This window comes from Mauremys reevesii, linkage group 2, assembly GCF_016161935.1.
Source record: "Mauremys reevesii isolate NIE-2019 linkage group 2, ASM1616193v1, whole genome shotgun sequence".
Classification (NCBI taxonomy): domain Eukaryota; kingdom Metazoa; phylum Chordata; order Testudines; family Geoemydidae; genus Mauremys; species Mauremys reevesii.
In genome coordinates this window covers 241,933,114-241,948,159 of record NC_052624.1, presented here as the reverse complement: position 1 = coordinate 241,948,159, position 15,046 = coordinate 241,933,114, and the positions used below count along the sequence as shown (strand labels likewise).

Genomic DNA, 15,046 nt, shown 5'->3' with positions numbered 1-15,046 from the left:
CTTTTAAACTAGAGTTGTGTTCTTGTTTTAACATGAATTAAAAGCTTGTCAATTAACTCAAGTCAATTAACAGAACTGTAAATGCTAGTCTAGATACTGCACAGATTTGTGTTTGCAGACACACATTTGTGGCTTACTCTAAGTTTAGTCTACAAAAAGAGATCCTACATACCCATAATCCTTTATCTCTCAGTCAGTCAGATACTAAGGTTCTTATGTGTTACACTGGTGCCATGGGCTCTATGTGAGAATACGTTTCTTTTTCAACAAACTGTAGTATCTTCTCTCGAGCTGATAATATACAGCAAAATTTAACACTCTTGATTGATGTTTTGGCTCAACAAATCTTCATCTTTACTTTTGCTCTTAGTGTATTTATTGCTTGGGCTTCCTTGTTATTCCTTTATAATTTAGAGAAATTGTTATTAAGGGAGGCCATAACTTTTGGTTCAGAAAACAGTAAATAAGGGAAATTTGTCTGTATCACTAAAATGATGTTTTAGTCTTTTAGTTCATTTTAAATCAGCTTTTAGAGCATACTTTTATTTCCCAGATTACCACTAACCATTAGAGTGGGGGAAAAAAGAATTAAGCCAGACAGCTAAAATGTGAAGGGAGGGCTCATTCATGTTTGAAAAACATACTTGCAGATTTTAAACAAAGAAATGGAAATGTAACCACAATTCTTGCTGCAAGAAATAGCAAACATAAAAATCACAACTGCTAGTATTTTAACATTCTCGCCTTACTTTTGTATAGAGCAAAATCATACTTTATCAAAATCTTCTAAAGTTGCTGTCTGCCTCCTTCCAGGCACAAGGATCTCATTCTTCACTTGAAATTGCTATATCAGATGTTTGATCAGGGGGAAAAAATGCTGAACACAACTTTTCCTGCGACTCTGCATTGCCAAGCTGTCACTTACTGATGGATCTATACCAAGGATTGGCAGTGCTCTGTCGAGACCTGGTTTATTAATATATTATAGTCATAAAGCAATTTGAATATGTTGCAATGGACAAAGATTACCTTCTGGATTTTCACATTTAGGCAGAGAGTTGGATAAAACATATAAATACCACTGAGTATGAATGAGCCAGAAGAGGCTGCTGTGAGCCCCTTTTGTTAACAGAGCTGGCCATTAGGCCCAAGAAGGAGAATATAATCTTTCTGTTTCTGTTAAACAAGTTAAGTTTCTAGCCTTTTTCCTTGAAAAGATGGCCTTTAAAATGTGAATTGATGTAACCCAATTGTAAAGGGTGTAAAGGAACAAGCAGTTAGACTCCATTTCTGCAGCAGGATGCTGAGGAGCTGAATGATTCTTCCATCCACTCATTGTCTTCCGAGACAGAGCTTACACCAGTTCCAGATGATGAGGCCCTCTGCTGCTCTAACATCTGATAGGGCTGGGTAGCTGAGGACAAGTGAGCAGCAACTGATTTCCTGTAGACGCTACTCTGGGTATAGTGAAAAAATGGAGCAACTGTACCTGGCATGAGCTGTAATTGTCGGTGCAGAGGTCTGTAACCTATGCAGGCAAAAAAGATCAACACTTGTGTTTCAGCATCCCATGTATTTACTGCAAGTATGTAAGAAGAAGTATTGAGAAGGCACCATTGTATAACAACTTTCTGAAATGGTGCCATCATGGTAACCAATGATTTATATGCAGTTATTCAATTTCCAATATAAATAAGGATTATGTACATTTTTTAAAATTAAATGACAGTATTGCTGTGCACCTTGAGCGGGACAGTACTTTCTGAGCGAACTCTGTGAGCACCATAGCCCACATAAGTAAAAATTGTCTTTGATGGATGAGTGAGACCAGGGAGATGCCAGCAGATTTCCAGTTGAGAGAGGCCTACTGTGAGTTGTCATTTGGATTCAACGTACTCTGTTTTAAATGACATAGTTAAGTAGATGCTTTGGCTGAGTCTTTCAAAGTAGTGCAGGGGAGTTAGCCGCACATCTTCACTTAAAATTAATCCACTACACTGCCTTGAAAATCTCAACCTTCACTAATACCAGCTGCTTTGGCAGTTAGCCAAGGTGGTAAAGCCCTTAAAAAATGGAAAGTGTTAAATAATGTTATCTGAATAGCTAAGATCAGTGTAAATATAGCAGCCATTATTTATTAGATTTATCATAATTGCCTGAGCTGTCTGATTACAGGCTTTCATCCTCTGTTTTGAGAAGTTATAGTCCAAGGCAGACACTTCAAAAGTATGATCTGGGGTCATACTGAGGGGCTATATAAAGGTTAACTTGGATATACAGAATTTGTTGCAGATAGGCTGTGTGGTCTAGTAGATGGCTCGCTGGCCTCAGACCCACAAGAGCTAGGTTCTATTCCCAGCTCTGTTATTGGCCTGCTGGGTAACACTGGGCAGGTCACTTCCCTGCTGTGTGCTTCATTTTCCCCATTTGTAAAACAATTTGGATAAAGTATTTTTGAGATCTACTGACAAGAAATGTACTGCAAGGTAAGAAGTGCATTCACTGATACGTGACAAATTCCCCTTGGTTTCTTGGATTTACCTTTCTTAACTAGGTTGGTGAGATGCTAAGCCTCAATTTGCTCCAATGTCTAATCACTTATGGCTTCTGGAGAGTATCCCATCCATCCAGAAGATGTAGCCTTCTCTGTGATGGGATTTGAGGCCTAAAGTGAATAAAACAATAGGGATTCCAAAAATTCAGATCAGTCTGGAGTGCTCTGAACTAAACATGGGGAAGTCAACAATATTTTAAAAAAATAAGTTATTTGAATTAATGCTAGTTGTTGGGTTCCTCATACTGCAATAGCTCCACTGGAATTACTTTGTGGTGAAACAATATAGCACTAAGACAAAGTTTGTTGAGAGTACTGGAATGACAGGAAAGCAATTTTCAGTGTAGTGTACAAACAGTGATACATAATTCTCAGGATCATTTATTCTATTTTTTTAATATATATTCTACACAATAAGATAGGAAGTTTTATTTTATTTCTAAAGAGAAACATGTAAAATGTTACTAGAGTTTATATAAAATACAGCATCAGGGCCGGTGAAAGGAAGTTTCGCGCCCTAGGCGAAACTTCCACGTTGCACCCCCCACCCAGCTAACCCCACCCCCCGCACAGCAGCTAACTCAGCCCCCCACCCGGGGATCCCCCCCGCAGCAGCTACCGCCCCCACCACGACAGCTAACCCCTCTCCCCCTCATCCCCCCACGGCAACTAACCCTGCCCAGGGAGACTCCCCCTGTCCCCCCACAGCAGCTAATCCCACCTGGGGAGACTTCCTCCCCCCCCCCGCCACGGCAGCTAACCCTACCTGGGTAGCCCGCCGCAGCTCACCTCGGCTCCGCCTCCTCCACTGAGCACGCCAGCGCTGCTCTAATTCTCCTCCCCACCCAGGCTTGCGGCACTGATTGGAGGAGACTTAGAGCTGGGCTGTGTGCTCAGCGGAGGAGGCAGAGTGGAACTAAGCTGGGGCGAGGAGCTGTTCCCCTGTGTGCCCCCCCCGTTACTGCGGGCAGCCCTCCCCGCGCGCCCTCCCCGTGCGCCCCCCCCCCCACCCAGCTCACCTCCACTCCACCTCCTTGCCTGAGGGGACTTTTAGGCACCCCCAACCACTAGGCGCCCTAGGCAGCCGCCTAGTTTGCCTAAATGGCTGCACCGGCCCTGTACAGCATCATGGCTATATAATGGCTTACGAGGAAAATATAATATTATGCATAACTGATAATAAAAAGAAGTCTGTCATCCTCTTACATAATTTATTTTAATTACAACTATAGAGAGCTACTTATGAGTTTTTAGATTTTTTTAAAAATCTTTTTACTGATAATATTCACATCTAAGGTATCTGATATGCTTCTAACTTTTACCGTGGAAACAACAGAATGAAAAAATATCTATATTTATGAATTCATTCTTTTGATCCATAATAGCAAATATGCAATTTGAAGCTATCTAAACAAGACAATAAAAACCTTGCAAGAAAGTGCTGATTACTGTATAAAGGGACAGCAGCAAATTGTCAGTATTGTTGTCACTGCTGCTGTAGTCTGCTTTCTTGTTCTCAGGGGTTCTCAAACTGGGGGTTGGGACCCTTCAAGGTCGTGAGGTTATTTCATGGGGGGTCACAAGCTGTCAGCCTCCATCCCAAAACCTGCTTTGCCACCATTTATAATGGTGTTAAATATATTAAAAAGTGTTTTTAATTTATAAGAGGGGGTCACACTCAGAGGCTTGCTATGTGAATGGGGTCACCAGTACAAAAGTTTGAGAACTACTGTTCTAAATCCCTTGGTGTGAATGCAGTTCTTCTGGCTACATGGTTTTTCAGAGAGAAACAGGATGACATCTCCAGCTTTCAGAGAGAGAAGCAGGATGAAGTCTCTGGGTTTCAAATCACAGCAGTGTCACAGAAGAGTAAAAAAATTGTAATTGACTCACTTCACATTTAAAATTTCACCACAGCTTGTTAATCTAAGGCACAATCCTGCTTTATGCGGAAGAGAGATGTGCAGTGCTGTATATGCAACATCAGTAGATGGGCAGCCAGCAAGTGCATTCAAAATCCAGAGCACCATGTTCCACACAGTGTACTGGAGTCTGTGCCTTCACTGTCTTCTTCCTGAGTGTAAAGCACCCCAAAGAGAGGATGCTGTAGGGAAGAGATTGAGTGTTTCTGGAATAATAATGCTGAGCTGTGGCCCACAATATGGTAATGAGGTGCATAAATGCCATTTCCCAGGAAAATTGGTATTCTTATGAGGAGCAGAAGTACAGGTGGTACCAGGATGCTTCACCACCAACCACCCAAAGTGAGCAGGATTGCTGTGATTAATAGCACAGTCCCATGTAAGAGACCCCTCAGACTCTTCTAATATACCCAGCTCCTTTCCCATCCCTTCTTTGGTGTTCTTTTGGGTATTTTCACCAATATGTTATAAAACTTTCACATTATTTTAGCAGCAATCAGAAATAAAGGCAGAATGGGAAAAAACATGGACATCAATGGAGCTGTGCCAGTTTACACCAGCAGGGAAATTGGACCCTTATTTACAGTAATTTGTAAGTGTGAATTTGAAAATAAGGGGCCACATCCTTGGCTTCCTGAGTCTCCTTTTGTGCTGCTTACACAGGCAGCTGAGGATTTTTCCATATCTGGCTTTATGCCACCTGCTTTCCAGCCCTCATCAAGTGCAGAGGGCATGTTGGGGGCAACATAAACATTTTTATGTAGTTTTTTAATGCAATTTCCTAAGTTTTTGTTTTTTTTAAATGACATGGAAAAAATCCAGAAATTCAATTTTGTCAACACATCTGCAGGGTTGGAACCTTTACATATAAAACACACACCTCTGCCAGTTGAGCTATTGCAGTAACCTATAACAAAATGTTATGATCCTCCATGTAGACACCAACCAATGAAGAGAAATGAGATACACATTTTGCCAGTGGTTTTCACAGATATTTGCTGACAGCAGAGGAATGTTGAGTCTCAAGAAATCTGGGTTCAATTCCAAATTCTGAAGGGGAATGTGTTTTAGTGGCTATAGGATCTTCCTTCCTCCTCTGTCCCAACCCTGGCTCCTGTCCCAGTCTTCCCCCCATCTTCATCTCTCATCTCCTGTCTCCACCTCCGATAGCTTCTCTCACACTCCTTTCAATTTTTCTTCCTGGGGCACACTGAAAACACAGGATAGAGTCTCCCTGCTCTTAACTCCAGGACTCCATGCCATAACAGCCCCTGGCAGAAAGGAGAAGCAACTACAGGGTAAGTCCTTCTCAGTCCTGGTCTCCTCAGGGTTTCAGCCCAAATGATTAAAGTTTGGCAAAGTTATAAGCAATGAAAGTGGGGGTCTTATAATGGAAAATGTTAGACTAACTAAACTAAATGGTGTCAAGTATCAGAGGAGTAGCCGTGTTAGTCTGGATCTGTAAAAAGCAACCGAGAGTCCTGTGGCACCTTTAAGACTAACAGATGTATCGGAGCAGAAGCTTTCATGGGTGAATACCCACTTCATCAGACACATGCATCTGACGAAGTGGGTATTCACCCACGAAAGCTTATGCTCCAATACATCTGTTAGTCTTAAAGGTGCCACAGGACTCTTGGTTGCTTTAAACTAAAAGGGTTGCTACCAGCGCTACCTATTATATATGTATCAATGTTTGATACTTAGCTGGGAACTGTAATTCAATTAGAATTTTGTGGTAAAGAACAACATTTTGAATCTTCACAACCAGCAGGTCACTGGCCCCTGGCCACTCCACGTCTTTCAAAAGCAACAACAAAAGAAACAATATAAAATCCAAACTGGAACAAACAAACAGAAACTGAGTGGAACATGTTTATTGTGAGTATCCCATATATTTGTTTGCCAAGCTTTGCTTTTAAAAGCAAGGCTCTGCCCTCTGGATGAAATTCATCCTTGTGCACAGGGCCAGCAGAAAGCTTACGAACCACTAAACTCCCATTTAAGATTTTTTTGAGTGCTTAAATGAAACATAAGAGATGCATAGGCCTGGGGTGATTTTCACCTGCTGTTAATAGGTTAAGATGATAAAAGATTTTGAAAATGAAAAACACACGTAAGACAAGAAGAAAGAGTTAGTTTTGCTCTCTAATTATGCATAGAGTATGTTACTATCCAAATATTAAATTTCTTATTCAGATCTTCTCTTGCATTAACTTAATCAGATAGATCCGCAGCATAGTTATTAGCTCAAATAGCCTCAAAATAGATATTAATTTAGGATTGAAGGATATAGAGTCAGACTCATAGACTTTTAAGGCCAGAAGAAACCATCGTGATCATCTAGTCTGAAGTCCTGCACATTGCAGGCCATGGAATCTCACCCACCCACTCCTGTAATAGACCCCTAACCTTTGGCTGAGTTACTGAAATCCTCAAATCATGATTTAAAGGCTTCAAGTTACAGAGAATCCACTATTTACACTGGTTTAAACCTGCAAGTAACCTGTGCCCCATGCTGCAAAGGAAGGCAAAAAAAAAACCCCAGGCTCTCTGCCAATCTAACCTGGGGGAAAATTCCTTCCTGAACCCAAATATGGTGATCAGTTGAAACTTGAGCACATTGGCAAGACCCACCAGGCAGAACTCTCTGTAGTAACCCACCTACTGTCCCGTCTCTAGCCATTGGGCCTATTTTGTACTGGCAGTCACAGACAGTCCTCACGCCATTACAGACAGATTCATCATACCAACCCCTTCATAAACTTATCAAGCTCAGTCTTGAAACAAGTTAGGTTTTTTGCCCTCACTGCTCTCCTCGGAAGGCTGTTCCAGAATTTCTCTCCTCTGATGGTTAGAAACCTAATTTCCATTTGTCTAATTTCCATTTTTTGGTCCATATTGGTGCTTAACATAAATAACTTCTCTTCCACCCTGGTATTTATCCCTCTGATGTATTTATAGAGCGCAATCATATCTGCCTTTAGCCTTCGTTTGGTTAGGCTAAACAAACCAAGCTCTTGGAGTCTCTTCTCATAAGGTAAGCTTTTCATTCCTCTGATCATCCGAGTAGACCTTCTATGCACCTCTTCCAGATGAGGTCTCACCAGTCTCTTGTATAATGGTAATAACTTTTCCCTGTAGTTACTGGAAATACCTTGCCTGATACATTCTAGGACTGCATTAGCCTTTTTCACAGCCACCTCACATTGGCAGCTCATAGTTATTCTGTGATTGACCAATACACCCTGGTCTTTCTCCTCCTCTCTTGCTTCCATCTGATAAGGGCCCAGTTTATAATAAAAAATCTTCTTGTTAATCCCTAAATGCATAACCTTGCACTACTAATATATCTTGATTTCAGTAAGGCGTTTGATACGGTACCGCATGAGGAATTACTGGTTAAATTGGAAAAGATGGGGATCGAAATGAAAATCCAGAGGTGGATAAGGAGCTGGTTAAAGGGGAGACTGCAGAGGGTCGTATTGAAGGGTGATCTGTCGGGTTGGAGGGGGGTTACCAGTGGAGTTCCTCAAGGTTCGGTTTTGGGTCCGCTTTTATTTAATCTATTTATCGCTGACCTCGGAACCAAAAGTAGGAGTGGGCTGATAAAGTTTGCGGATGACACCAAGTTGGGAGGTATTGCCAATTCGGAAAAGGATCGGGATATCCTCCAGGGAGGTTTGGATGACCTTGTAAACTGGAGTATTAGTAACAGGATGAAATTCAATAATGAGAAATGTAAGGTTATGCATGTAGCGATGACTAACAAGAATTTTAGTTATAAGCTGGGGACGCACCAGTTGGAAGTAACGGAGGAGGAGAAGGACCTAGGAGTCCTGGTTGATCGTAGGATGATTATGAGTAGGCAATATGATGTGGCCGTTAAAAAAGCTAATGCGGTCTTGGGATGCATTAGGCGAGGTATTTCTAGTAGAGATAAGGAGGTGCTAGTCCCATTATATAAGGCGTTGGTGAGACCTCATTTGGAGTATTGTGTGCAGTTTTGGTCTCCCATGTTTAAGAAGGATGAATTCAAACTGGAACGGGTACAAAGAAGGGCCACTAGAATGATCTGAGGAATGGAAAGCCTGTCGTATGAAAGGAGACTTGAGGAGCTCGGTTTGTTTTCCTTAACCAAAAGAAGAATAAGAGGAGATATGATTGCACTCTTTAAATATATCAGAGGGATAAATACCAGGGAAGGAGAGGAATTATTTCAGCTCAGTGCTAATGTGGACACGAGGACAAACGGATATAAATTGTCAGTCAGGAAATTTAGGCTTGAAATTAGACGAAGGTTTCTAACCATCAGAGGAGTGCAATTCTGGAACAGCCTACCGAGGGAAACAGTGGGGAGAAGGACCTCCATGACTTTAAGATTAAGCTGGATAAGTTTATGGAGGGGATGGTATGATAGGATAACGGGTTTAGTCAATAGGTCAATAATGTGCCACACTGGTAATTAGTACAAAGGGTCAATGTTGGGATATTGTTAGCCTTTTCCAGAGGGTCTGGCTGGAGAGTCTTGCCCACATGCTCGGGGTTCAGCTGATTGCCATATTTGGGGTCGGGAAGGAATTTTCCTCCAGGGTAGATTGGCAGTGGCCCTGGAGGTTTTTCGCCTTCCTCCGAAGCATGGGGCAGGGGTCGCTTGCTGGTGGATTATCTGCTTCTTGAAGTCTTTAAATCATGATTTGGAGCATTCAACAGCAGAGTCAAGGGAGAGAATTAGTTCAGGAGTGGGTGGATTGGCTTATGTGGCCTGCATCTTGCAGGAGGTCAGACTAGATTATCATAATGGTCTCTTCTGATCTTGAATTCTATGATTCTATGATTCTAAGATACTAAATTTCATCCTATTTCTTACTCCATTTTTCAAGGTCATCCAGATCTTCTTGTACTATATTCCAGTCCTCCTCCATATTGGCAATACCTCTAAACTTTGTTTGCATCCAACAAAGTGGGTATTCACCCACAAAAGCTCATGCTCCAAAACTTCTGTAGTCTATAAGGTGCCACAGGACTCTTTGCTGCTTTTACAGATCCAGACTAACACAGCTACCCCTCTGATACTTGATTCCAAACTTTGTGTCATCCACAAAATTTATTAGCTCACACCCATCTTTTGAGCTAAGGTCATCAATGAAAAATGTTAAATGAGACTGGTTCCAAGACCAGTCTCTGAAGGACTCCACTAGAACTCCCTCCAATATGACAGTGAATCTTTCAATATGACCCATCGTAGTCTCCCCTTTAATCAGTTCCTTATCCACCTTTCAATTCTCATATTAATTCCCACATTCTGTTTCATACATTCCATCACTTCTAATTTCTTTAGAGTCTGCCTCATCATTAATATACAGTGCTACTCAACCACCTTCCCCTTTATTTCTGTCTTTCCTGAACAGCACTGTGATGGGGAGTATCTATTCTGTACTGTCCCAACTGAGATAAACCACACACAGTGGGTGGAAGAGTCCCCACTCCCTCACCTCTGCTGGGCATGCTCCAACTGGAAACATGATATAAAAGGGAGTAGCTCAGCTCATTGTGGGTGGACTGAGGAAGAGGATGGATGTGTACCCCAGGCTCCTACAGAGGAACCACTGACTCTTCAGACCACAGAGGTGATGGACCCTGACTGCACTGGGGAGGACCAGCCGACCGCAAAGAATGATGGGGATGCTGAGCCATGGCTGGCCAAGGAGATGTCTGTGATGTGCTTTGTGGTAGGAAGTGACCCAGGGAATGTGTAAGGAGCCGATACTTGAACTTCCATTAGGGAGTTTACTGGCCTCATAGGGCTCTGGGTCAGAATCTGGTGGAGTAGCATGGGCACGAGTTCCCTTACCCCTACCCTGCACTTGCTGCTAGGCATGGCTGCAAGGGACAATTGACTGATTGTTTGCTCCAGGGCCACCCGGGGGGGGCAAGAGGGGCAATTTGCCCCATGCCCCGGGCCCCGTAGGGACCCCCACGAGAATGGCGGAGGCTCACCCCCGCCATTCCCCCGGCCAGGGCCAGCTTTAGGAAGTGCGGGGCCCGATTCGAACAGTTTCGATGGGGCCCTGGCAGGGATGACTAAAAAAAAAAGAAAACATAAAAAAACCACATGGGGCTTGTACTCACTGGGCGGCGCTCCGAGTCTTCGGCGGTGGGTCCTTCACTCACTCCGGGTCTTCGGTGGCACCGAAGAACCCACCACCGGAGTGCCGCCAAAGACCTGGTAGGGAACCAGTTATTAAGATTTTGGCAGGTCATCACTGGTTGTTTCCATATCTTTCCTGTAGAATTCACGCTGTGAATCCTTCTAAGACTCCAGCCCTGTCCGTCTCCCTTTCCTTCAATAGCTAGATTTCACAGCAGAGGTCTGATTTCACGGTCCCTGCCATGTTTTTCACAGCCATGAATTTGGTAGGGCTCTATGTATAACGCACCAAACAGGAAGAGAAACATTAACCAAGGTAAAATGCTCATCCTGTATAAGATGTCCCATTGAAGGCTAATGAGGTATTGTGTAGCATCAAGGGACAGAGGCCCTGTTGACTGCATTCCTACCTTCCTCCAGGATGAAGAGACCTATGCATGAACTCATCCCATCAGTTTGGACCCTGGGGCGAAGGGGATAAAAATGCCTGACAAGGAGAAACTGGATCTTTTAGGCTATCAGGACTCAGGGGGCAAAGATTGCTAAACAGCAGCAAGAGATCCCCATACTTCTTGCCATAGGTTAGCCCTAAAAGACATTCAGCGCTGACAGATTGCTACAACTCTGTCACCTTTTGGAACCATAGGGTGTAACTGATTTATGTATATATCCTTGCTTGCTTTAACCTGTAAATAGCGCTGTCATTTCGTTTTCCTAGTTAATAAATCCTTAGTTAATTTACTAAAGGATTGGCTACAAGTGTTATCTTTGGTGTGCAATCTGAGGTACAAATTGATCTGGGGTAAGTGACTAGTCTCTTGGGACTGGAAGCAACCTGAATCTTTTGTGATCTTTGGTGTATTGCAACCAAAGATCACTAGGTACAGCTTGCCTGGGAGGTAATAAGTTAACTCCAAAAGGATTATATATACTTAAAGACTAAGACCTATTTCTAGGAACTCTGCAAGGGGAAACTGAGGTAGGTATGCATGTCATTGTCACAGTTTGTTTCAGCAGGATGCTACAGGTGGGGCATCTTATGACACTCTCCCATTTTGAATTTGTAGTAGGCATTTTCTTTTCCTTAAGCATGATATTTCACTCTTATCTCAATGAAATCTTCACCTATAAGGCCATCTCTAACAGATCTCCAGATCATGCTGTAATCTCAGTTTAACTTCCACAGTCTCTGGACGTCTTTCCTACTTTGGTATCATCTGCAAATGTTTATTTTTTTGATCCTCTGCGGAAAAAAAAATCCCTTCTGTATGACTTGAGGCACAAGTACATAATTTAATAAAACACATAAAATGTAAGTAACTCTACATCTTCTCAGTGGCAGAAGAAAAGATCATCCCCCTCAGATAATGAAGTTCCCCTCTCACTTCATCAGTCCTGCTTGTCATCCCTCTCTCATATGCCATCGTAGCCTGGAAGCCAGAAGACAGGACCTGATTCTGATCCCACAATTTCACACCAGTGTAACTTCATTGGAGTCACTCCTGATTTACATCACTGTGTTTGAGAGAAGACTCAAACCCATAGATTAAATATATATTATTTTGTCCTCTCAATCATTAACAAAGATGGCAGGAATATCAGTCCTAACCCAGAACCCTGTGTTTAATCAGCTTCTAACCTTTCCCCATTTGAAATTACTCTTTTTGTTACTGATTTATGAGACACATTTGTATCCATGCTCAGCATCCCTCTAATTTTAGATCTTAGTGTAGAACTCAAATACAAAGTCTTTACCAAAGTGTAGGTAAACTTAATTTATTGCATCACCTTTGTCCATCAAGCTTGTAATTTTATTAAAGGAAACGATTGGCACTGTTTAGGATAGTCTGATTTTTATGAACATATATTGCTTATGATACATAATGTCCACATCTAAGTGCTTACATATTGATTCCTTTATTATTTATTCTAATAACTAATATAGTAGTAATAACTTACAAACCTTTTTATACTGTGGAAAACTATCATTTAGACGTTGATCTCACCCCAGGGGATTTTCATTACCAGTTTTTTCAGAGGAACAGCATTCATTCATTTCATTTTATTACATTTTAACCAATTTTCCTTCTAGGTTTTTAGTTGGGTTTTTTATTATGCTGAATTTTATCCTGCTGAAATGTGATAATACTGAACAAATTCTTTATTCACTAAACAGGGACAGTTTGAGTGCAAACAATGCCCGGGGTGGGCAAACTTTGGCCCGAGGGCCATATCGGGGAATAGAAATTGTATGGCAAGCCATGAATGCTCACAAAATTGGGGTGGGAGTGCAGGTTCCAGTTCAGGGTGCAGGTTCTGGGGTGGAGCTGGGGATGAGAGGTTTGGGGTGCAGGAGGGTACTCCGGGCTGCAGGGCCGGCTCCAGACCCCAGCGAGCCAAGCGCGCGGTTGGGGCGGCCTTTTGCCGGCAGGGCGGCAGGCGGCTCTGGCGGACCTTCCGCAGTCATGCCTGCAGGAGGTGCACCGGAGCTGCGGGACAGGTGGACCTGCCGCAGGCATGACTGCGGAGGGTCTGCTGGTACTGCGGCTTGGGTGGACCTCCCGCAGGCATGACTGCGGATGCTCCACCGGAGCCGCGGAACCAGCGGAACCTCCGCAGACACGTCTGCAGGAGGTCCCGCGAGCCGCGGGACCGGCGACCGCCAGAGCGCGCCCTGCGGTGCACCGCCCTGCTTGGGGCGGCGGGATTCCTAGAGCCGCCCCTGCCGGGCTGGGATCAAGGGGTTTGGAGAGCTGCAGGGGGATCAGGGCTGGGGCAGGGAGTTGGGGCGTGGGGAGAGGCTCAGAGGTGCAGGCTGCCAGCAGCGCTTACCTCAAGTGACTCCCAGAACCAGTGGCATGTCCTTTCTCTAGCTCCTATGCAGAGGCACAGTCAGGCAGCTCTGCACACTGCCCCATCTGTAGGCACCTCCCCTGCAGCTCCCATTGGAGTGCTGGAGGGGGCTATTGGAGTACGTAGAAGCCTGATTGGGGCCATGCCATGGCTTCCGGGAGCCTCATGGTGTGGCCCCGACCCTGTGTCCCAGCTGGAGCGCTGGAGCAGGGCAAGCCCCAGACCCCGCTCCCCAGTGGGAGCTCAAGGGCCGGCTTACAACAGCTTGCAGGCTGTAATTTGCCCACCTTTGTTCTACACACCGCCCTCATCAGTATGCCCCAGGCAGTTCTAGAGGATCCACCTCTGGGCATGAGAATGCCATCCAGTCCTTGGCCTGTCTCCTGAGACTGTCAATGGGGTAGCCAGTCATTGTCCTTTTGGAGATTGTTTCTGTGACACAGACAGCTATCCAATAAGAGCTGCATGGAGACTGCCAACTCATTTTACATCAGGTTGAATGTCTGTTGTCAATCAGTTACATTAATGAAATGGGATTTATAAATCACTCCAATTTAAATACAAAATGCAATTATCTCCATATGACACACTGTCAATTGTGCTCTATCAAATTCATTAGTACTATTTATTAGGTTATTAAGTACCAACTCTGGGGATTGAGATGTACAAGAGCAAACACAACCCGAGATGCGCGTTTATAGTCTGAGGCTCCCTTCCTATGAGCTGCTGAATCTCTCTCAAGAGGTGTACGGCACCCTCAACTCCGATTGACTTAAAAGATTGTTGAGGATATATGACAATCTCAGGCCCTAGGGTACAGATGCAGATAGGCAGGACATACTGGAAGACTGAAAGGAAGGTGTTGACTTTATTTCTACCCCCTTTTTTGAATTATTTTTCCTAGTACATAAATGAAGTCATCTCCACATTCATGTGCACCATAAACAATTTATAAGTCAATCTAATAGTTAAATTCCAAGTGAGAGAATTTTATACGATTTGGCATGATTGGACATGACCATCAGCCAGCAATGCCATCAACACCCTTGCCCACAATCTTTGGCACCCAACACCACTTTACAGCTATGAAGAGTAGTGAGATACAGGTATTTCATGGAGAAATCATGGGAAGCTTTTGGCGCCTGAATACAAAAAGCCTAATCCAACTCCCACTGAAATCAGTGGGAACCTTTCCATTGACTTAATTAGGAGCTGGCATGAATTTTGCAAAGACAAGCCCTGAGTACTGAGATTTGGGGAAAAAAAATTATCCCACCTTTTTCTCATTTCTAGTCTTTACAGGGACAATACCTGGACTTTTTAAAAGTCTATGAAGAAACCATTTCTCCAACCACACACAAAAAATATAAAATTAGCATGAAAAATGTCAGGTATATACATAATTTTCTGCTTTTGGCCATCTCACTTCTCTCTGACACTCACTTGGCACAAAATGAAATGCGTCAAAACATCAAACATTTTATTAAACAGGGTATCAACACTATTTCATTGCTCTGTATTCATCCAGGCAATGATAGGTCATTTGCTTATTGCACTAACCTGTGT

At 43.4% G+C, this 15,046-nt stretch overlaps 1 long non-coding RNA gene across 1 annotated transcript; it reads right to left on the bottom strand.

Moving 5' to 3' along the window:
* Positions 1-1,385: 1,385 nt before the first annotated feature.
* LOC120399328 lies at positions 1,386-10,662 on the bottom strand. The gene is made up of 3 exons (XR_005595096.1): positions 10,609-10,662; positions 2,542-2,665; positions 1,386-1,528 (listed from the first exon to the last, which is right to left on the bottom strand). It is a non-coding gene; the product is annotated as an uncharacterized LOC120399328 (long non-coding RNA).
* Positions 10,663-15,046: the final 4,384 nt, after the last annotated feature.